Source organism: Abramis brama (assembly GCF_963993115.1).
Source record: "Abramis brama genome assembly, chromosome: 8".
Lineage (NCBI taxonomy): Eukaryota > Metazoa > Chordata > Actinopteri > Cypriniformes > Leuciscidae > Abramis > Abramis brama.
Window position 1 is genome coordinate 38651345 of NC_139970.1, and position 24820 is coordinate 38676164.

Sequence of the window (24820 nt, forward strand, 5' to 3'; positions counted from 1 at the left end):
TATCCCCAACTGAGCAAGCCAAAGGCAACAGTGGCAAGGAACCGAAAAAACTCCATCAAGTGGCCTAATGGTGTCCTAAAACTCCATCAGGTGACCTAATGGAGGAAAAAAAAAACCTTGGGAGAACCCAGGCTCAGTCGGGGGCCAGTTCTCCTCTGGCATTTATGAACTAGAGGCCGGATTGTAGTTTGAACTGTAAGATTAACAATATTATATGAATGCCTGGCTGAAAAGATGCGTCTTTAATCTAGTTTTAAACTGGGAGAGCGAGTCCGAGCAACGAACAGTATCAGGAAGACTATTCCAGAGTTTCGGAGCCAAATGTGAAAATGCTCTCCCTCCTTTGGTTGATCTGGATATCCTAGGTATGACCAAAAGCCTCGAATTTATTGATCTTAAAGAGCACGATGGATTATAGGGCGATAGAAGGTCCGTTAAATAGACTGGAGCTAAGCCGTTTAGGGCTTTATAAGTCAGTAGCAATACCTTGTAATTAATACGGAACTTTATAGGTAACCAATGCAGTGATGATAAAATCGGTGTTATATGATCATATTTACTTGATCTAGTAAGAACTCTAGCAGCTGCATTTTGGACTAACTGTAGCTTGTTTATTGAGGATGCAGGACAACCAGCTAATAAAGCATTACAGTAATCTAGTCTCGAGGTCATGAATGCATGAACTAACTTTTCTGCATCAGAAACTGATAGCATATTACGTAGCTTAGCAATGTTTCTAAGGTGGAAAAAGGCTGTTTTTGTAACATACGAAATATGATTTTCAAAAGACAGGCTACAATCGAGTATAACACCCAGGTCTTTTACTGTAGAGGATAAAGTAACAGGACATCCTACGATGTCAAAGTTGTATTGTGAGAGGTTCTGTGGGCGGAACCTCTGTTTTTACTGTATATTTAACATTGAACTGTGTTTCACTCTCAAATCATATCAAAACATCAATCAACACATGCATGCACAGACTAAGGGGCTGTTTACACAACACCGTTTTCAACCAAAAACGTAAATCTTTTTGGCCGTTCATTAACACAACAACGGCGTTTTGGTTGACAAAAAATGCAAACTTTTGAAAACTGGTTTCAATGTGCAAGTTTTTTTTAAATGGTCTCCCATATAAACAACAAAAACGCGTATCTCTGAAGACTATAACATCATGCACATGCGTATTACTTGTTCAGTCTATAGTGTTTCATCGCCATCTAATGGCCTGGCAGCAGAATACAGCGTTTTTGGACGTTTTCGCGGATCCGCGTTAATAGGGATCGTTTTGACAATGTAAAATGTTTTTTCCATCTGTAAGCGGAAAACTCACAGGAAAAACTCAAAGGAAAAACTTCTCCGTTTTAAGCATATCGTTGTTGTGTAAACGTGCCCTAAATAAAATGTGGTAACACAAACTTCAAAGGTCAATTAGTGTCAAACCTCACTGGTTCTCGCACATCTTGTGACATTTGAGGTTCCTTTCACCATATTTGAATATAGTGTGTGTGCGCGCATTGCTTTAAGGTTTTAATTTGAGAGTGAGTAAAGACTCAATATTTTCATCACACAAAGTATTCTTTTTTGGAGCTTGAAAGTTTTGAACTCTGTCGACTTTCATAATTTGGACCAAAACTTCTGGAACATTATTCAACAAGTCGTGTTCTGCAGAAGAAAGAGAGTCATACAGGTTAGAAACGACAAGAAGGTGAGTAAATGATGACAGTGTTTGATTTTTGGCTGGTTCAAAGGCCTGTTCAAACCCACCTCAGTTCCCCCTTGAGCGAAGTGTGAGATCCCTCTTACTCTTTCAATCTCTCTTTTAGACACTTCTGGCCTACTTAAACACAACTGCTGTAACACAAGCTGGGGCACCTCAGGAGATCCTGCGTGGGAAAAAGCTCGAGGGCATTGTTCTGCTTCTCCGACAAGAGTGGTGAACAGTGTTGTGAAAGATCTTATCCTCATAGGTGTAACTGGTCTGGATTGTCACTGGTTGGTGCTGGACCTTGGTAATCACTGGGTTTCGGTTTCTGCCATAGAGCAAAACTCCTAGCTCAATAGAAAAAGGTTTAGTCTCATTGACGAATTTACAGAACGGGCTTTGTTGGAGTGTTTGTGTGTGAGGTGGTGGGGCCGGGGTTATTATACTTCCCTCGTTTGTCCTGGTTTGGAAGACTGCGTCACCCGTCGTTTTGTCATAGCACAAGGCCACCCTCTGAGACTTAGGAAAAGTTTAACTATAGCTACACTACAGTGCTCTGCTCAAAGCATATTTGACAGATCACCCTCTCAATTTTAAGGGTCTTCCACTGAGTTTTCTCGCTCCCTGAAGGCCTAATCAGTGCCCAGGTGGCAAAGTTGGGTACCCGCCCTTGGCCTCAGAACTGCAGATGTCACCCGGTGGGTTCCATGAGCCCCAGCTGTGCTGGCCAGCTGGTTTCTGCACACTATCCTTGCTTCTCCCTGAAGACATGACCCAAATAGCAAGCCCCAGAGAATTCTGAAACACACCGCAAACAAACAACCCCAATCTGTCAAGTGCAAGTAAAGAGTGGAGGTGTAAGTATGGTTCTGGATTTTTAGGTTTCAGGTAGATTAAACATGGTCAAGTAGATAAAACATGACCTTACCCATCATTCCACACTGTGACCTGTTCCTCTACTTCGCTCTAGTTGTCGTAACCCCCATTCTGGGGGTCCTATGGGAGTTGACAGTGTTGTTTCAGGCAGTGCGATCTACATTTGAGATTGTCTCCACTTCTAAGTTGGAACCAGGGAATGTTGCTTTCCAAAGGAAAAACAGAAGAGCATTATTATCATGCCCAGTCCTGCAATAGACAGTCAGACCTGTCCTTGCCAAGAACTCACAGTGACCATCGATGGTACTCAATCCAAAGTCGTCGTCTGTTTTTCTTTGGGGTTTTTTTCTGCTTTGTTTCAACTAGACCAGAACATCTTATCATACTTTGGAGCCAGCGAGTCTGCAACAGTGCTGTTGTGTTAGACCACTTGCACTTAGACTTGTGTTAATGACTCTTACTAATGGGCCAAAGCTTCCAATCTCTTGTGGTGTAACTGGAGAATAGTTAGAGAAGGTCATACGTCTGTAAATGATATCGGTTTTCTCCTCTACTTGTTAGCGCACAGCAAGCAATACCCTGCAAGTTTACGACGTCCCTCGATACCTGTACTTTCAACACAGGAGCCGATATTGTTTATATTACAGAGGAGCTAGTTTACAAGGTACACTTTGACCAAATGTTTACACATCTCGGATATATGTTTGTGCCTTGCCTGTGTATGCAGCGTTGACTTAAGGGAAATAGTAAAACCAGGCTACAGAGGATATTAGCCAGGCATCTTTAAATAAATTTAATATCCTACTGACTTGGCTGTCGGAAGTTCACACTCAGGGCAGCAGCAGTAATTTTCCCCTCGTGTCTTTTTCACTGTCTAATGGCTTTATATTTCCTGCCCGCTCTGCCAGCGTAACTGCTGGGAGACTGGGAGCAGGAGCGGGGGGAAACAGTGTGGCAGTGCACTGCAGCAGAGATGGGCACACAAGCTTCTGCTCTCTCTACGTCATCTTCATGAGAATCTACAGACTTGAGTCCCTGTGGGAAAATAGCCTCTCTGCATCTCCCGCCCTCTCATTCTCTATCACTCTCTCTTTCTCTGGTCATTCTTCATCCTAGCAGGATCTGTCGCCCTGAGGAAGGCCTCTGAGTCTGGTGATGACTGACAGCAAGAATGCCTCTGTTCCTCTTTGCGTTCCATGTGCACTCTTCTGTAGCATCTTCTGGACAGCCGCCGCCTCCATGTAATCTCTGGTACACACAGTAGGAGTTTCTTTCTGTAGGTTTCAGTGAGTCTGAGTGCTTGTGCCCCCTTTAGAAAGAAGGTGGTAGTGCCTCTGTTGAGGTCAACTTAAAGGCCCACTGAAGTGCCTTGAAACACGCAGCGTTGTTCAATGTGTCGATGTAATTTCCACTGAAACAGGAAGACGGCGGAACATATCGAGCAGCTCCTTCCCTTTTTTAAAATAACCAATAGCGTTTTGTTTATATCACAGCTCGGCCAGTGCCGTTGAGCTCGGCAAAGTCGCGTTTGACAGCTTATGACAGCCACAGTGTAATAGATTCCCCTTTTAAGATGTAATAATGAAACTGTTACTAAAGCAAAACAGTGAACATAATCATGCTGAGGATGTGTAGTTTGAAAAGTGTGTAATTTATGTAAGTGCATGGCATTGGTGTTATCTTTTCTACTTGTCAGTGCTTTTTATAATGCCAAATCGGTCTAACAGTTTCTCCTACTAATCTACTCCTTATGTCTTTAAAATCTAGAATTATGTGTATGTGTAGAATTCAATTCGATTTCGATACGCTCTGTGGTCTGCGCTGACTCTCACATATGATCCGCTCAGTGCTATCGTGTCTCTGGACCGGAGGTGGTTTCCGTGACACTAACGCGAAACCAGACTTCTCTTTCGTCTTGAATCACTCCCTTTCCCCTATTCAGTGCATTATGTGCCATTCACCATATAGAACATAGTAATTGTGTGAACAAGTGACCGATTTCAGCCGCAGATTTAGCGTCAGATTTAGTGTGTGTGGGGGGGGGGGGGATTCTTCAGATTCTAGAGAGCATTTGATTGGACAGAAAATCTGATGAGAAGTTGGAGTGCAGAGTGATGTCATCAAAATCGTTGATCCATATTGGCAGAAGTTTTGAATGCTTATATCTTCTTAATATGGATCTTGTCATTGTTTTGGAGCACACTAGCTTATAGATAACAGGAAGGCAAAAAACGTAAATTTTGATTTCATGGGGACTTTAAGATGCAGTGAAATAATAATAATTATTATTATTATTATTATTTATTATAATTAATAAAAAATCTTTGTCTTTGTTTTTATTTTATTTAACATTTTGAAATTTAAGACCGCTTGTGTTGTTTCATTGATACGCCTTCTGTTTATTTCTTCTCTTAACTGTACAGGACCTCAGCAGTAGAGAGAATCACTCACTGTAATTAGTTTTAAAAATAGACATCTTTTATTATTCAAAAGCGATCGTTAAACATTAGATTAACCCTAGTACTAACATATATGAAACTGTGGGTTGCAAACCGTACGGTTCTTGTTTTATGGGAACCGTTTCAACCCCGACTGATTTCTCACCTAAGCTGTCTGTTGTTGGCAGGGGTTCCTCATTCCTTTATCTGTATTTTTTTTTTTCCTCCTCTCCTCTCTGTTATGTCTGGAGGTGTGATTTATGTATTCTTTTATTGAATTCCTGTGCGTTGTTTAAAATGAATATGGCAGTGGTATTAAGCGTTTTTCTCAGTTTACTTGGCAGCTTTAAAACCGGCCTCATCTGGTCTGCTTTGATCTTGAGACATTCGAATGCTGTTTAAGACATGGCAAACGTGTGTGATTTATGAAACCCCTTAGCATATGCGATACTCTACAGTGAGAAGGCTTGTAATTGGCTGAGATGTTTTACCTGCTCTGCTGGTTGCTAAAATTGCATGTGCCAAAAATGTAACTTAGAGCTTTGTTAAATGGGAAGTTTCTTCTATTCCCGTAAACCTTAACAAGAAGAAAAGTGAGCGCACAGGACAGTTAGAGCTCGTTATCGCCTCTTTTCTTAGACCACTTAAAAAATGCGTGGGACGCAAGGGTTGACAGAGGAGTAATTTTATCGTTGTAATGAAGAGTGTATCTGCAATTAGCCCTTTGTCCTCTACAGCTGAAGTTCAGGCTCTCGGATCCAAACATGCGTGACTCCCTCATCCCAGTTAGCCTGACTGAGAGCCTGTCGTCTAAATGTCTGTGCTGGTTAAAGATCCCCCACTGAACATGTTAGCTGTGGTCACACAATGCTCTTAAATGCAGATTGTGGTGCATTGCATGGCTGCTATCTGGCTTATTTGCTCTGCGGTAGAAACTTTTCATCTCATTTGATGCTGTGGCCCCCTAATTGTGAGGGACCCTCTGGCATTTCCAGCCCTAAAGCTGCTGTTCAACCATCAACATGTATTTATTATAATGGAAATGAATCTGACCCTGAAGAAACTGGCTGAGGAGATGCTTGGACAGTTTTGGAGAGCACATTATGCCATTGTTTTAGGCGTTGTTACCACTGGCAGGCTGGAATGTTTCTCTGTCTTTAGATAGTCACACTAGCTTAGTGTATATAAGCGGTTTCTGGGTTTATTTTAACAGCTTGATGAGTTTGATTTGATATTCTCTGTAATGTAGTTGAAGCTTGTTGGGAGAAAACCATTTGGGAGATACAGGAACCAGCAAGAAAAGGGCAACAGCGCCCCCATGTGACCAAACACTGTTCTCATGCAGCAGAAAACTATTTTATATTAAATGATTTGTTTGTTTTATGGATTAAAATATTGTTTTTGGATTATACATTTAGCAGATGATTCTATCCAAAGTGGCTTTGCTTGTGCCAGTTGAGCTACAAGAATTACAATTGATCTGACTACTTTGAATATTAGAATGATTATGCAATTTTTTTTTTTTTTTTTTTTTTTTTTTAAATGTACAATAGATATAGAATTTCTAGAAAACACACTATAACTATCTAATGTGATGCAATCCAGGTATACGTGACTGTTTTCCTCCTTATCGCTTGATAACTTATGAATTTGTAAGAAGACCTAAAATGACAGTACTTTTAAAACATCTCAGACATTTTACTTGGAAAGAACATGCAGACTGCAACTGACCTCAAAAAGTTCAAGGCTGACTTTTCATGTGTACTTTCCCGCTGGTCTCCCAGTGGCCCGGCCCGCTCTCTTTGGTGTTTGACGATAGCTTCAGAAAGATGCTGAGTGCTTCTCTTCAGTCTGTGCTGAACTCAGCTGGCCATAAGTGAAAGATGTGATTTATATGCCTCACGGCTCACTTTCTGAATCTGAGCTGTCCTAGAAAAAGTGTGTATGCAAGAAATGGATTGAGGGGCGCCCTCAGACTTTTACTCCTGCGTATCAGCGTTTACCCAAGAGAACAACTAACATGTCATTCCAAACCTAGATCACTTTCTTCTGTGGAATACAAATAGAAATGTAAATGATGAAAGTAAATGCTGACTAGGAATTATAAAAATGTAAACATATTTCAAGACTGAAGCCAGATGAAAGCTTTGTGTAAGGAACAGACTAAAATATGTTGATTCACTATTGTTATAAAATTGAGAAATATGCTACTTTTATGCTTTATCGTGGCTTTTTGGAGATTCCCTTTTAGTGTTAAAGTGATTTTCTCAGGATACTCATGTCAGTGGCCTATACAATTATTAATTTAGCAAATGCTTCTATCAAAAGTGTCTCTACTTTTCTAGCACCACTTGAGCCACAATAATTACAACTTGTCTAGCAATTTTTATTACTATTATTTTGAATGTTAGAATGATTAGGCAAACATTTTTGTGTATGTGATGTACAATAGATGTGCAGTTTATCGAAAGCATGCTTGCGCAATCAAATGTGATGCAATCCAGGTATTAGTGGCTATTTCCTCCTTTTTGCTTGATTTTCATTGGGACATTTATTTGTCTGGTTTTCATTTTTATTATGACAGGTTCAGGAAGTAATTCGTTGGAACGATTCAGACTTACGAATCTTTCTGGCCGATTCTTTGCAAGAACCATGTCCCTTTCTGCGTAAGCCAGCGCCGAATAAGATATTTTGACTTTCATTGTATGACCAAAAAAACTAAATGAGGGAGAGAACATGATGACAGTTTTTAGATGAACTATCCGTTTAAGTGTGCATGCAGTCACTGAAGAAAGGTGAAGTAGAAAGATACTGTATTATTTATTGTATTTTGCATGAGTTTTTCTCTGCAATACCCTGCAAACTCAGTAAAATATACATGTTGTGCTGTGCCACTGTAGAATCAGCACTGATGCAGCATCGCGAGAGGCTGTCAGGGTTAAAGAAACGTCCTGCAGGGAGATGGACGGGTTTGGCTGGCCACTGTTTTTATTGGGCTGCTGTTTTATTTTTCCTCTATAAAGCGTCCGGCTGCTGCTTTTGCTCTGCTGGTCTTTCTAGTGATGCAAGCAGTCATTTAAGGACCTCGAAGGATGAAAGCTCCCTCCTTTTAGCGTTTCTGCTTGCAAATTTGACTGGCTATTAATGTGAGATTATCACCCTTCTTTCTTTTCCTTTCCTCATTTTGCATCTCCGTTCTGATTCCAGGTCGTTCCTCCCTCTGCTCGGCCAGGCCTTTGGATCGAGGGACTGTTATTTTTCCTCTTCTACTTTTATGAAGGACATTTACAGCTGAGGTCATATTGTTCTCGTGCTCGCGACACGTCACCTGATGTGTTTAGCACAGCCGTTAGGTCACGTTTTTGCGGCGTTCACCTGCAGGTGAAAGTTTTCAGACTCTCCGTAACTTGGAAAGTTGATGACGTGAAGGGATTGAAACTATATCTGCAGTAGTTGGAGATTACATCTAAACGCTACTGGCAGTGTGTGAGTAGATAATGTGTCTGTGTAAAGCGATATTCCACACCACTTCACAAAAGTAGAAACTTATGGTTGTGGTTTATTTGAAAGTGCATCGTTATACTGGAATTTGGTATTAAAATCTTTATTTCTGTTTTCTTTCTTGTCTATGCAGGCTAGGTGATCAAGCAGGAGTGCTGCTCTGACAGCAAGTGGAAACCCAGGTGTGTATCTTCTGATTTCCTCTTGTCTAGTCTAGTATAATAATTTTGGACAATTTTGGTTCTTGATCAAAGCAACGATGCGCTGCACTTCAGTGGCGTTTAGGCAGTGTTCATGCACTAATGCACATATTCAGTCTGTTTAGCAATTACTGAATTTTGTTATATGCAATCATTCTGTAATCTATGATTTTGAAATAAGTCATGAGATCAGAAATGCAGTAAATAAACAGTAGCATTGTGAAATATTATTACAATGTAAAAACTCTTTTTCTTTTGTAATATATTTTCAAATGTAATTAAATCTGTGAGGCAAAGCAAAATCTTCAGCATCATTACTCCAGTTTTCAGTGTCACACGATCCTTCAGAAATCCTTATGATATGCTAATTTGGTGCTCAATCAACATTTCTTATCAGTGTGGAAAACAGTTGTGATGCTTTAATATTTTTGTGACATTTTTTTGATGAACCAATTTAAAAAGAAAAGCATTTATTTGAAATAGAAATATTCTGTAGCATTATAAATGACTTTACTGACACTTTTGGCTAATATAATGCATTTATTTTTACGGTAAAGTAGTTGTATTATTTGATAGCATAGTGGTTCAGTATTGAATATTGAAATGCCTTGGGTTTTTTTAACTGATGGGGTGTCTAGTGTGTTGCCAAGGTCAAAAGTTTCAGTGAGGTAAATGTTGCTTGCTTGTGTGTATTCACACTCAGTCATTGCATTCTTGGATGTCTTTGAGGTAATGCTGTAGTTCCACCTAATTCCGTTAGAGGGTGCTGGAGAGCTCCTTCAGACCAGGTGACATCTTCATTCACACATTCTGCTTCTGTGTTCAGTTGTGGCAACCTGCTAATTTACTGGATGCATTATACCAGTCTACAGAGCAGCGACCATCTTGCTTTTTATGCACAGAATGAACCATTTTATTTGTACTGCATATGAGGTTTTGCAACCATTACCAACATTTTGCATAAAATGTCTAAATATACATTTTTGTTGGGTGGTCTGAGTGATGCTGAAGGACATCAGTAAAGATGTTAAGCTGTAGTTTTCAAGGCCAAGTTTCTAGGCTCTTGAGAATAGTTGTGGATCTCGGGATTGGGCTGTTAATAGATGTAGTCTGAAATATCATTGGATGTGTTAGTCTACAAAAATCTTGATTATTTATTTATTTTGATAAGTTGTGCCTGAATGTGTGTATGGTTTTCTCATTGGGTGTTTTCTGTGTAGGAATATTACTGGATGAGGTGCAGTGGTTTGCTCTGGCCTCATGATGGCGGTAGAGTAACTTCCAGATCAGAAACTAAACATGAGCTGGTGTGGAGCAAGTGAGCAGATCTAGACTGCTTATTGATTAAAGATTTCTTTAATTGCACTGAACAGCTGTTGCATTTAATATTCTAAGGATCATGGCTGGTTTAAAGCTGAACTTCTATTTGGCCTGTGGCTTTGGAAATGTTGGATATTTTATTCCATTTGCACAGATTCCCTGTTGCCCAACATCAAATATCAGCTCTAATCTTCTTCAGAAGTCGCAGGGATGTGTGTGTTTTGTATAAAGTATTAGACTTATGGGGGAGAAAACCCCAGCTTAAACGCATCTGAAAGTGTGTGAGATTATATTAAGTCTGTGATGTTTTCTTTTACCATCTTAAAAATATCAATAAAAAATGAGAACACATCCTGTAACCCTTTAGACTATAACTTTACCACCATCTTTCCAGCTTGCTGTCTATGGTGATTTTAAGAGAAAAAATAGGCTCATATAGACAAATTAAAAAGAACAAATATTTCCGCTAAAGTTTATTTGAGTTTAAAGTTGCACTTTGTAACTTTTGGCCTTTTTGCGGTTAAAAAATAAAACCATGCATTTTGTGTAAGAACATTGTTTTGGTTGTGCTTTATTTGTGTGGATAAATATGACGCTTCACAATAGATAATGCTTTACAATGAACTAGAGAGCTACATATGGCAATTTATCTGTTTAAAAAAAAAAAAAAATAGTAAATGCCATCTCTGCATCGCCTTTATAACATTTTAAATCCCTCAGTTCTCGGCATCTCCGAAAAGCCAAGCTGATGTTGATTCTTGTTTTATTACGAGCTCTGTCGCGCACACCAGCAGACTCTCCTCTGTTCAGCGCGTTTTTAAAACGAGTGATTCTACGGTGGTTCAAAATTTGGCACGTTTTGTCAACCTTTTTCTCTCATGACAACTAACCTATGCCACTCCCACACCATACATGCGTCAAAGTAGCCTTTTTTTAAATTCGTTTTTAATTCCATTGCAGAACATACTGAAGCAGAACATGGACTAAAATGCGAAATAAAAGCAGTTTCATCATATATAACCTAGTAGAAGTCTTAGTGAACGGATGTCAGGGGAGTAAACGTGTTTTTTGAACTTGTCATTACCTGGACTGGCGAGAGCAGACTGCTCTTGCCTCAGGGAAAATAGCAGGATACGTGAAAGAGAAGGGAAGTGAGAAAACAAAATCTCCAGCGGTCTCTGTTTACTCAGTCTAACCTTGCAAAGCTCTACTAGTGTCCTCTCCTCCGAGCTCCCTGCTTCTCTCTCTCCTCTCACCAAGTACCAAAAGGAGAGGAGGGGGAGGAGAGCACGCGTGTGTTTGTGTGTGTGGTAGAGCTGAAAGTGTGGAGCAAGGGAAGGGGGCTGGCGGCGCACACCTTCACTGAGTGGCTCAGAAACACAGAACAGGACAGCGCAGTCAGGTATCTATCCTGTATCCGTGTCGAGCGTCAGGGTCAGGCGGCCATGGCCCTGTTTGTGGACTCTGCGCACTGCATGGGGGCCTACTACTGCCTCATCAGGACCCGGTTCAAGCGGAGACGCAAGAAGCGGTCCGAGCGGAAAGGTCAGAACGCTTTCTTTAACAGGCCTGACGGAGATCCGAGGACGGGTTTTCCACTTCTAAAACTTGATCGTACGCAGTGCTTTTCTTCAGTGCGTGTGATTTGCATTTCTAGACAGACATACAGTAGTTGACTTTAGGGAAGTTGACGTGTACTGCGGTCTTGAGGATTGTAAATAATGTTTTTTCGAAGATTATTGGAGTATGTTTTATAAGAAAACACTATTTCAGGTTTCTACTTCCAAATTTGCTGTTTCTTTGTAATTTTTGGGGAAATTTACTGGCAGTTTCTGAGTAAAAATCGATTCAACACAAAATTTAGTGTACTGTGAACTATTTTCAAACTGTAATTAATTTTTATCCATCATGACCTCATATTAATTGTGTGAGTACATGTAATATTGTTAGCTTTTTTATTTGTCACACTGCAGGATCATTTGAAATTAACTAGTAAATGTAAAAAGGCACTTTTTATTGTTCTGTCTGGTCAAATCTAAAGCTCGTATCACAGTTTTATGATGTTCTGGATAATACTGTGCACTGTACCTTTGCTAAAAATGATGAAAATTGAGTAAATAAGTTCAGAAATTTCAACCACAAGAATTTAGAAATATCAGGCTGTCTGCAGGTTCTTTCCAATAACCTTATATTAATAATCAAGTCTTAAATGTTGTTTTTGCAAGTCTCTAAAGTTGGTTCAGCAGTTTGTTTTTAAAATCTGCTTGGATATTAATTTTCTATGAACTAAATTAGTGAAGCACTAAAGTGGAAATCATGCTTGTTTTTACTCTATTTTAGTTCTCACATTAACATATTTATGTCTTTGATGTATTTTTGTTTATATTTTTGTAAGTTATGAATATTGATGTGGTCAAAAAATACAGTTCATCTGAGAAAAATCTAAGTTTTTTTTTTTTTTTTTGCCAACTCAGAACATTTGTGTATCAAAGGTATATATAAACATGATGAGGATCTTTAAAGTCCTTAAATCTTACACAAGGTCTTAAACATGCAAATACCCTGAAGATATGATATATTTAATATATAGGCTAGGCTCACATTTCTTTAGTGGTTTGGAGATTTATGCATGATTCTTGTTCAGAGTTCGTTATTTTGGGAGTGTTTTATGAATGATTTCCATTTCTGTGGTTAGTTTAGGTGGAAGGATGAATTGAGATGCTGTTCTCGCTGAAATTGTTGTAGTCTGCCGTGGAATGAGAAACTTGTGTGTCTAATGTATCACCATGGTGATGAGCCACAAACGCAAAAGCATGCTGAACTTTGAATTTTATTGAATTAATAAACTTTAGAAACTCTAAATATTACAAAATATATTTTTTATGGAAAATTCTGCAGTGATCGTCCCTGCTGTCTGACTGATATTTTGAGATCCTGAGGTGTCACACTTGTCTCTTAGACAGCTGTCAAGAGCAAAAATGAAGGCACTCTCTCCCTGTCAGTCATGAGGGTGGTATTTTAGAGAGGAGTGGTCTAAGTAGGGAAACATCGCTTTCAGCAACTGGAACTTTTTTACTTGCTTTCTTCTTTTTTAAAAAAAATGTAATTTTATGGGTCCTTTTGAAATGTTAACATATAATTTCGTTTTGGTAGGTGTGAAATCTTATTTAAAATGGGAACATTATTTTAAAGGCTGTTTTTTTTTTTTTTTTTTTTTTTGCTCAGTCATCAGATTTTATATGAAGAACTAAAGTGTGAATAGAAATGTTCAAGTTAATTAGCTGCTCTTTGCAGTAGGTAATGGAATCTAAGTTTGTGAATGTCAGTTTGAGATCTACATTTCAGCTTCTTTGACCCAAATCTGCCTTGAGGACTTTTTGGGAAGTTTTCATCTTTTTTTAGTTAATGTGTGTAATAATTCTGTCCTACTTTAGAATGTTACAGTACTTGGTTTAAGTGTTTAGTGGGAACTATACAGTAGGTGTGTGTGTTAGGGGTGTAAAGATTCAAAATACTCAGGGTTTGGTTTGTATCATAGTTTTAGGGTCATGGTTTCGGTATGTGCTATGTTCAGGTGAAAAAAGGACTACAGAAAATAAGAACAAATAATCAAGCTAAAAGAAACAGCACAAATAAATACAATAGAGTAAAGATAACAATAAAATGGACACTGCTTTTCAGGTTTTTCAGGTAGGTCCAACAGTAGTTTTCTAGTACAGAATTTGAATAATCAAGTGCAAAATAACACTGCGTAGTCTTCACTGTATACATTAGGGGTGTAACAATATATCGTGTCACAATATATCGCAATACAAAAATGCAACAATATGTATCGTGGATGGTGACAATATGTATCGTGGATAGTTCACCCAAAATAAAAATTACCCTGTGAGAAAAAATTCAGTACTACATTAAACTACAATATATTATGTTGAATATAATGTATAATAATGGGGGAATATTAGTGGGTCCTGATAATGCTTATGTTATAAGTCTTATGTTACCAGTAAAAAATGGCCTACATTATTTTAAATATATCTAGCCAGTGACAGAGATCAAGCATATTCATCTAAAATAATTCTGTATTTTCAGCTTCAGAATCATGAATATATTTATTCTGGTGTCACCTATTCATTTACACCCACAATGTAATATCAAATTTAGCATGTAATCAACAGTACATTTTTTCTTAACCTTTTATTATATGTCTTGGAGTATCGCAATAATATCGTATCGTGAGTTGTATCGAATCGTGAAATTAGGGTATCGTTACACCCCTAGTATACATTAAAGATGAATCCTTATTAAAGTTACAAAAGTTATTCAGTCAAGAGCAGTGAGTGATTTCTTTGTCATTTGTTGTTTGATGAACAAAGACACAGTCTGCCACAGGAATATTAGGCTGCTGTCACTTTAAGACATAATGCACAGATCCAATATACTGATACTAGTGTCAGGAGTGCACTTTAAAATGCTGTCCAAGTAGTTGTTGTTTCTAGTGACTTGTTTCTCTTCCTGTCCAGGAGCGGGGTGAGGTATTGTGTGTCACACTCAGGCAGTGTGTGGATAAGCCCAGGCAGGAGGTTTGGCGGCAGCCGCTGAGGTGTGCGTTTAGAGGTATTATCCGAGCGTTCGCCGTTTGCCTTTACATTCTGAGCCACGCGGGTTGAGAACTGAGACCTGTCATCCAAGCAAATCCTTCTCTGCTGAAGTGGCGTTTTTTAGCATGCCTCACACCCCCTAATGCGGCCTGGCAACTTAAGGCGGCTTTGTCAAACCCGTGAGTTTGTCTCCTCCTCTTATCTAGGGCAGGATGCCGAAAGGAGGCAGAAAAACGGAGGCATGATGATTCTCTTTAAGAAGTCTAATGCTAATGTAATTCCCTCACTCACGGGCCTGATTGGGCCACATTGTGTCGGCGCCGTCTCTCTGTGTGGTTGTAGCCTGACGTTGAGCTGGCTCTAAGATATCTTTGGAACTTTTAGGGGCTTTGCGTCACTCATGGTTCCTGCAGCATTGGTGGTAGTAGTGAATGTGCTGTAAGGATATGGTGTGGCATTGAAAATCACAAAAATGACAATGTGGGTGTTAAAATTAGGTGTAAATAGTAGTGCAAGCGGAGAATCTATACACAGTCCTGCTCATAATTTCACTCCACCTTGAAGATGCTTCTCTCTTTTTTGTTTCTTTTTTTCTTAAGTTATTTTATTGTATTTTTCTTCTTCTCAGTTTTCTTATTTTTTATGTTTTTTATTAACAAAAAATATTCTCTGTAGATATTGCATAAATAACACCACACTCTTGCAGGCAACATATGATGAAATACTAAACTACTAAAAATCATTTTTATTTGCTGAAATTAAATATAAATATTACATGAAGTACTTAAACTTGAAAAAAACGGAGAAAATTAGAAATGTTGCATTGGCAGCTAAATGAACTAAAGTAAGTTTGGTCTAAAGTACTATAACTGAAATAATAAGTTTAGTCTGAAGTAAAACTGAAATTTAAAAAATAATGGAAAACTAAATGAAACTATTAAAAAATAAAGAACAAGACAGCAGATAACAAAATTATAATGAAAACTGAAAATATAAACATAAAAGCTAATATATTATAATATATAATATACTATAATAATATATATTTATATTATATTTTTAATAACTATAATAGTATGCAAAAATACTAAAATAACAATAACAAACTTTTTTTTTAAATGCTAAATCTGCTCTTGCAGATTGTACAAGGACTGTGTAAATTGAAGCATCAGGGATGTAGTTGAGATCCTCGTGTCCGCCTTGTCGTTTAACCCTCTCCAGTGGGCCGCTGATGGCATGTGGAGGAGAGTTTCTGCCCAGCCAGCAGACTGGAGGAAATGAAGCTTCTCTGATGGAGTGAATGGAACGTGTGCAGTCTGATAATGGTGTATCATGGGGAAGATCACCATTGCTCTCCTCTCTTTATTATGCTATATGAACACACACAGCAGCTTTACATACATCTCTCTTTAGAATATTCAGATGTCCATTAAACTAGATATTGGATTACATTTTTTTTCTAAACATGTTTTAACTTACTCAGTAGTACGATTGTCTTTAAACTTGCTTAACCACAACCTGAAAAATCTCTGAAATGTTCTTGTGGCAATGCTGAGAATGCAATGACGCATGAGGCTAGAATCATTGTTGTTCACATACTTGCATGGAGTATGTTATTTTGTAAAATATTTTAGTTGGTTGTCACATTAAATTTTAATTTCTCCAGAAAACTGTGCAAACGTTTTTCAATAATGTTTCAAACCAAGATTATACGTTCAAAATAGGGCTGCACGATTATGACAAAAATCATAATTGTCGATTATTCCCTTGAAATTGTAATCAATTACAATTACCATAATTTACATTAAATTATGTTTTGAATAGTTTGGCCATTGGACCCACATTTCCCCAATGGTCATCAAGCCGCGACCCAACTTTTTAGGTATTATATAGGCCTATTATAATACATTTGTTTACACAAAAATTGTTGACACACACAAGTAGGCTACTGTCCCCCTTTACTTAATATACAAATACTAATAGGCTACTGATAAATAAACAGTAGGCCTACGAGGTTAAGCTATTAAATAGCAGTCCCAAACTAGTTTTTGTTAATACAATCTTGGTATGAGCCACCACAATCATTTAAAAATATACAAAATAACCAATAAGTGGCATTATGGGGTTATGGAAACAACAGTTACCATGGTGATACACAATACTTACAAGAACTGTTAAAGTGAGTGCAGGCTATGAGCGCCAGTGAAACAACTGACAGGACGTGAAATTTCGTTTTTCTGAGGTGAGAGACTTTTTATTTCGTATCAAGTTATGAAAATAACGATAGAATAATGACACTGACATAGAATGACAACATCTCATCTAACCGCAAATATTGAATCTGGACAACGCGGGGTTTTTTTTTCTAATTTAAAACGTGTAGCAGCTAACGCAAAGTTTAGATGTGGCCCAGAGAGAAAAAAACAATAGGTGTCGGAGGAAAAGATGCACGAGAGACGAGAGATGGCGTATTTTCCCCGTGTTTAATAAAATTACTCAAACGTCACACTCGTCCGCATACATGGGGATCGAGTGAGAAAAGTATACAAACAAACATCCAACTCTGGTCACAAATATAAAAGGAAATAAAAGTATAAAGGTCGGTAGAGCGATTATCTCTTTTCCTCACCTGTCAAATCTATTACTGACACTCTACGCACATGCGCAGTTCTCATTTTACCTCAGATTAACATAAAAGCACAAAGTGACCGTTGCAAACGTAACGTTGCATGCTTGTAGTTTATTTTGCGCTGTATAATGAAGCGATATACAGCGCGCTCCGCCGCATTTGCGCGTGCAATTGAAGAGTGCGCGCTTCTGCAGTATAGCGGCTGACAGGACAGGAAAGTCCGTTTTTCTGAGTTGAGACTTATTTCAGCATACACCTTAGGCCTACGTCTCTGGTAGTTCCTATTGTGCTGGGTTCTCTGAAGTAGTCGTGGTTCGCCTCTCACAACGTAACATACTCAGTCTAAACACACCACGCAGAATAATGTAAGTGGCTTTTCTTTCTTTTTTTCTTTTCTTTTTTGTAATCGTGGTTTTGAACGATTACTTAATCGTGGCATCCGTAATCGTAATCGCGATTAGAAATTCGAGCAATTGTGCAGCCCTAATTCAAAACTATAAATTGCATTTCTGAGAACTTGCACATTTGTTTTAAACTAGATTTTTAAAAGCTTTTATTTCCTTTTTCTTAATCTATGACATCCTTAGTTGAACATCTAAAGCTTTGTGGTCTTTTTGTGTAATGGCTGTGTAGGCTACTTTGCTTATACTGTGCAGATAAGCACTGAAATAACTACAGCTAATGTAGTGTAATAAATTTACATAGTAACCCAATTGGCAATACTCAGTCAATCAGGCAATTAATTCATAATTAAAAGCAATTAAAAGAGCAGTTCTCCTTCCTTTTAAGTGATACCATTAACCTTTTCTTTGCATATCGATTGAATTAGCTATTGCCATTGGGAAACAGAGACCATGCCAGTGCCGCAGCTCTCCAGTCTAATTGAGACTCAAACCGGCACATGGTTGAGATGACATAATTAGACTGGATCAGTGAGGAAGAGTCGTCTGTAGTGTGTGTGTGTGTGAGGTGGTTGTCATCCCTCCATCCCTCCATCCCTTCATTTCTCAGGCTCATTAACTGCAGGTTGCAGTCTGAAAAACTGCTAATGTTTCTGAAATAATTCTTAAACAAGCTGCCCACCCATATTTAATGACTCACTCAATGCGGTCCACCAACACTCAACTCTCACAGACACAGTCCCCCCCGCCCTCGTTTATTGTTCTTTTCTTTTCTTTTTTTCATTGTATTATTCTTTGTTCATTATATTCTCAATCTTTTGTTTCATAAATTTACTGTATTTTGTTTTGTTTATTTGTTTATTTCAGTCTTTGTATTTTTTTTACTAGTTCCCCCCTTTTTTGCTTTCCATTTGTTTTATTCTGTCCTTGTTCTTGTTTCTCCACTCTCTTTTTCATTCATTATTTTCCTGTATGTATTTGTTGCTCTTGTTCTTCTATTAATTAATTAACTTGTATTTTGTTCTTTCATTTGTTACTTGTTCTTTTGTTCATTATTAATTTTTTTATAATTATAATTTATAAACTTTTGTTAATTTCTCTCTTTTTAAAGCTAAAATATGTAATTTTTTCGCCGCTAGGGGTCGCTAACCTCTTACAATAACAAAGGCGTAGGTTGATGATGCAGTGATAAGCGGAATCGTGTAACTTGCTGTCATGCTGATGGATCTAATGTTTATGGATGAGTGAAAACATTCATGTTTTTTAATGTAACTGTGGTATGAAGCAGGGTGCGATTGCTAATGAGAGACAGATATCAGCACCACATGCGAGTCCCGCGGATATAAAGGAATAAGGACATTTAATAATTATACCGAACTACTTTTATTGTACCGACACTGTCAAGTGTCGGCATCTCGAAAACGCCACGCCGATATTGATCCTCGTTTTAGTTCTCCTTTTGTCCCAAAGTTTGCTTGCCATGATCCATAATGTTTGAACGAAACTAGAACAGCTTCCCGATAAACATTACGCAGTTGTCCACATCTGTCGCTATGGTGACCATGGCAGTACAAGGAAACCATAGGCGGAAACCAGGGATAACACGGATATTACATCTTAAGTGTGCTTGTTTTTATTCGTTCGTTTGTTCTCTTTTATGCTCATTCTTTCATTTATTTTCTTTCATTTGTTTGTTCTTTCGTTCATTCTTTCACTATCTTGTATTTTGTTGTCATTTTCATTTCCTTGTTTTTTACTTGTTGCTTGATCTTTTGTTCATTCTTTTATTCGTCATTTAATTGCTCTTTTATTTCATTTTTTCTTCTCATTCTTTTGTTTAGCTATTGCATCCTTTCTTTTTGTATGTTTCATGCATTTGTTCTTTCTTTCCTTCATTTGTATTTTTTGTCTTTCCGTTTCGTTCCTTCTTTCTCTTTGATTATTGGGGAAACAGTTCAGACAGTGTTGAAAGTATTAGCACACGTCTGTTAATCCGGTCTGTCTCTCCGTCTGTCAGTCATATCTCCCTGTGATGTTTCAGATGCTCAGCGCTCCTGCCTGTCCATCACTGTTACCTTCAGAGCTGTTAATATCCCAGCCACCGGGTGTAAAATTCACCGGCTAATCCACTCAGGCATGTACACGCACCCAGCGCTGCCTTCCTCCCTGTGGATATTGGAGTAACTGACCTGGCCTTGAATTAGGAGTACAGTGATAGTCATCTGTTGTGAGCAGCGGGGCCGCTGATGCGAGGAAAATAGGCAGGGAAGGAGACGAGCCGAGAGAGAGAGAGCGCACCAAAGCTCAAAAAGACAGGATGATACATAGTGCTGAGGCCAGCAAACTTCCTGTCTGTCCAGTGTAGGTTAGGAAAGCTGAGGATTAAACACACACAGAGCTGGATATAAGCTCCAGGGGCTCATCTGTGCTCATAACCAAGATTTTGAAGCAATTTGTCATGCTTCAAGATGCCACGTCAATCCCTACCCTCCCACACAAGGGTCACGGTTCTGGGGGCAAAAAGCATCTTTCTCCATTCAAAAGTAAAATATATTCTGACAAAATAATTTTTTCATACATATAGCTAATATTTCATTGTTATTCTTCCGCGATTCTATTTTTAGAAACGGTTTCTATTTTTCTGCGACGTCGCGGCTGCTAACACACACTCGCAGTGTTCGCCGTGGTCTTGCGGCTGTCAGAGCAGAAACGAAAGCTGATGCTCTCTGTATGTTTTTGTCATCTCCGGTCGCGTTCATATGTAAATTGCATGAGCTAATTTTGTCCATTAGATCGAAAGATCTGAGAAAACTCATGCATTAACCCATGCATCGACCCTCCCCTCGAAGAAATCAGGACAGAAGTGGTTGAAAGTGGACAAAAGAGACACAGGTGTAAACGGGTATGTGTCTCCCTCATCTACTTGTGATGTGATAAACCAGGCCTGTGTTTGTCAGCCATTTTTGAGAAATAAATACTTGGTTCAGTTCCTAAAAATTTGATTCATGGGTTAATGACCATGGGAAAATGTGGGTCCCATGGCAATGAGAACCACTGCTCTAAAAAGCACTCAGAACTCCTAAGCAACTATAACCAGATTTGATCATAGCTGTGAGTTTTACGCAGACAAGGTTTGTTCATTGCTGCTAATAAGCCCATAGGCACATAACATATGTCATCATGAGCTTTAATAGAGTTTGTGGGTTTAATAGGGTCTTGTGCTGGCTGTAATCTCTCCTGGTGGTCTTCTAGCGTGTGGTCTTTGCAGGTACATGTCTGGTCTGCTGTTCCCATTTTGACAGCGGCGTCATTTATCAAACCCCAGATATTAAAAGCCACTTTATCAAAGTGTCTCGTCGCAAGCTTTTGTTCAGGAACTCCTAAATGTGTCTGCGGTCTAAAAACCCTGTAATTTGCGAGGTAAAAAAATGAGTGTTGGCAGACTAATTCAAATCTGTTATTGGTCATTAAAGTGCTGAAATTCAATAATGGAGCTGGATGTTCTCAGCAGCGCCTGGTTGCCATGGCGGCAGTCATTGGGGGGGGGGGTCGGCTACTCGCGGACCGCTCCGAGGTGGCCGCGCTCGTCTTCCTAACATGCCCGGCCCATCAGTTCTAATCAGGTGGAGCGACAGCCTGCCCCGTCTGCAGGGACCCCTGTCCATTAGGTGCTCAGCTGGCCAGCGTCTGCCGCACGTGTAGTCCATTAACCATCGTTACGTGGGTGCAGAACCGGGTGAGGAGAGACTCCGGAGCCACGTTTGAGGAAAGACTGGTTTTTGTGGTAGGAGCACAGCTCCAAAAACCATAGGAAGGTACAACCTTGATTCTTTTGTCACATCATTTTTTTTCCCTCCATTTATAGAGTTTTTTTTTTTTGCCAAAACAGAAAATGTGGAGAAATTTACAAAATCTGAAGACATGTTCAGGTCATATTTCAGCCCTCATTAGAGAAAATATTTTACTTAAAATATTCAATTTACTAATGTTTCGGTTTTTATCTCTGTTTTAGGGCCACTTTTTCGGTACGGTTCGGTATGTGCTATGTTCAGGGAGAAAAAGGACTGCTGTCAAATAAAAATAAAGAACAAATAATCATACAAGCAACAGCACAAATAAATAAAATGGAGCAAAGATGCAAATAAAATAAACAGTGCTTTTCAGGTTATTTAGGTTTCTAACAGTAGTTTTCAGGTACAGAAATTGAATAAATTAATCATAAGTAGAACAACACATTTGCATATAATCTGCACTGTATACATTAAATAAAGATTCATCATTATTAAAGTTAGAAAAACTGAGTCAAAAGCAGTAAGTGATTTCCTTGTCATTTGTTGTTTGATTAACATTGAACACACAGACAGCAGGAATATTAGGCTGCTGTCACTTTAAGAGAATGCACGGATCCAATATACTGATACACATGCATTGTCTTTCTTGACTGTTTAATTTCACTTAAGACATACATGTTACCTACAATGTTTGCTAGGATACTCACCAAGATGGGCATGTTGACAATTATTTTATGTGAAATTGTCAGTTTAAGAATAGTACAGTTTGATTAAAAAAAAAAACAGTTTACAGAGAACTGCTACACCCCTAGCACACACATAAATGTCATGTACATATATACTCACCCAGAGCCATAGAGAGAAAGAGTTGCGACACTCTTTGATGTCGCCGCTATGGCTGTCACGTGGTTCATGTAAGCCCCAATAGTTCCAAAACATACGCTGGCTGTCATGTTCTTCTATGGGACAGACAGCAGCGATTGCATTATTGAACGGTAAATATAAAATAAAACACACACCCAAGTACTTTTTCAGCTGTTATTGCATTATTGCATTTTGTTAATGTCAGTTTTGCATTTGGAGATAAGTTTTAGGCTATATTTTTGGAGGGAAAAGCTGTTCATGTTCGCATGGGTAGTATCACTGGCTTTAGCGGCTCTAACTTAACTTTTCCATATCATTCATCTGATGATGGACGTCTCATGATATTTATTTTAGCACAACTGGGCTGTATTAGGCTATTGATTCCCGTGATTTTGCTTATAAATTTTGATTCAGCCATTAGCCTACCTTCGTGATCACGCAAAGAGGTCTGCCGTGGCGGTCCGTTCAGAATTCGCTTAGAAGCTAGCTCACTTCTTCTGATGAAAGTGGCCACCCCCAGGACCACAACGTGAAACATGATCATGTTAAGACTAAGAATATAATTTTAAGATTAAGCTATACACATATTATCAAAACTATAACAGATTAAAAACGAATTTACACTTTTATGTTTGGGTCTATAGGTAAGTGCAGAGTGAAGATTTTTCTCTATGTCTCTGGGTTAGTGTAGGCTACAGAGTAGGCTAAGAGTAAGGGTAGCTGTAACTCAATCCAAGTAACTTAAGCAATTAACTAACAAAACACTTGTTACAGTTATTGAGACATCAATTAAGCATGGCTGATACAAATGAAGGTTTTCAAATAAAATATTTTTTATTAAACAATGACAGACAATGTGTGCTTGTGTGAGTGTGTGTGAACAAGAAAAACAAAAAACAGGGGCAGGTGATCCATGAAACAGACAGGACTGGTGATGGCCATAACAATCCTATGGTCCAGCATTGTTCTCACAAGCCGCTTCACTCAAGACAATAAAACATAATGAAAAGTTAGTATATCCCAAAAAATTTAATTAAATAAAAGTTGCTATAAAGGTGGTAGCGATTCATTACCGAACTCTTACTGTCACAGCTGACTAAGTCGCGCTAGCTAACTAGCTAGCAGGCAGTGCTTGAAAATTGGTTGAAACAACCAACATAGAATATAAATAATTACGCTGTGCATGTACAAATGAAGACCAGTATAAGCATCGTAAAGGGCCTCTGATACAATATAGACAGTTGACAATTCAAAAGAGGTCGATATTTCAGCAACTTAACTCTGGAACAACTCGACGTGCAGCAATGTAAGTGAATGGTGTCCAACGCTAAAATGACAGTGTTTGGAACTAATCCGATCTTCAAATCCCGGAAGTAGGCGGTTAAAAGCGCCGCCATTTTTTACAACGGAGGTCTATGGGAGTGTCGCAACTCTTTCTCTCTATGGCTCTGCACTCACCTAAAGGATTATTAGGAACACCATACTAATACTGTGTTTGACCCCCTTTCGCCTTCAGAACTGCCTTAATTCTACGTGGCATTGATTCAACAAGGTGCTGAAAGCATTCTTTAGAAATGTTGGCCCATATTGATAGGATAGCATCTTGCAGTTGATGGAGATTTGTGGGATGCACATCCAGGGCACGAAGCTCCCGTTCCACCACATCCCAAAGATGCTCTATTGGGTTGAGATCTGGTGACTGTGGGGGCCATTTTAGTACAGTGAACTCATTGTCATGTTCAAGAAACCAATTTGAAATGATTCGAGCTTTGTGACATGGTGCATTATCCTGCTGGAAGTAGCCATCAGAGGATGGGTACATGGTGGCCATAAAGGGATGGACATGGTCAGAAACAATGCTCAGGTAGGCAGTGGCATTTAAACGATGCCCAATTGGCACTAAGGGGCCTAAAGTGTGCCAAGAAAACATCCCCCACACCATTACACCACCACCACCAGCCTGCACAGTGGTAACAAGGCATGATGGATCCATGTTCTCATTCTGTTTACGCCAAATTCTGACTCTACCATCTGAATGTCTCAACAGAAATCGAGACTCATCAGACCAGGCAACATTTTTCCAGTCTTCAACTGTCCAATTTTGGTGATCTCGTGCAAATTGTAGCCTCTTTTTCCTATTTGTAGTGGAGATGAGTGGTACCCGGTGGGGTCTTCTGCTGTTGTAGCCCATCCGCCTCAAGGTTGTGCGTGTTGTGGCTTCACAAATGCTTTGCTGCATACCTCGGTTGTAACGAGTGGTTATTTCAGTCAAAGTTGCTCTTCTATCAGCTTGAATCAGTCGGCCCATTCTCCTCTGACCTCTAGCATCAACAAGGCATTTTCGCCCACAGGACTGACACATACTGGATGTTTTTCCCTTTTCACACCATTCTTTGTAAACCCTAGAAATGGTTGTGCATGAAAATCCCAGTAACTGAGCAGATTGTGAAATACTCAGACCGGCCCGTCTGGCACCAACAACCATGCCACGCTCAAA

General features: G+C 39.0%; 1 protein-coding gene across 2 annotated transcripts in view; it reads left to right on the forward strand.

Moving 5' to 3' along the window:
- adarb1b (adenosine deaminase RNA specific B1b) overlaps positions 1 to 24820 on the forward strand; it is a 153182-nt gene that overhangs the window by 91056 nt on the left and 37306 nt on the right. For both annotated transcript variants that reach the window (XM_084121901.1, XM_084121902.1), the window contains exon 3: positions 8651 to 8699. The gene's annotated coding sequence lies outside the window, so the exon portion shown is untranslated. The remainder of the gene's footprint in view (positions 1 to 8650; positions 8700 to 24820) is intronic.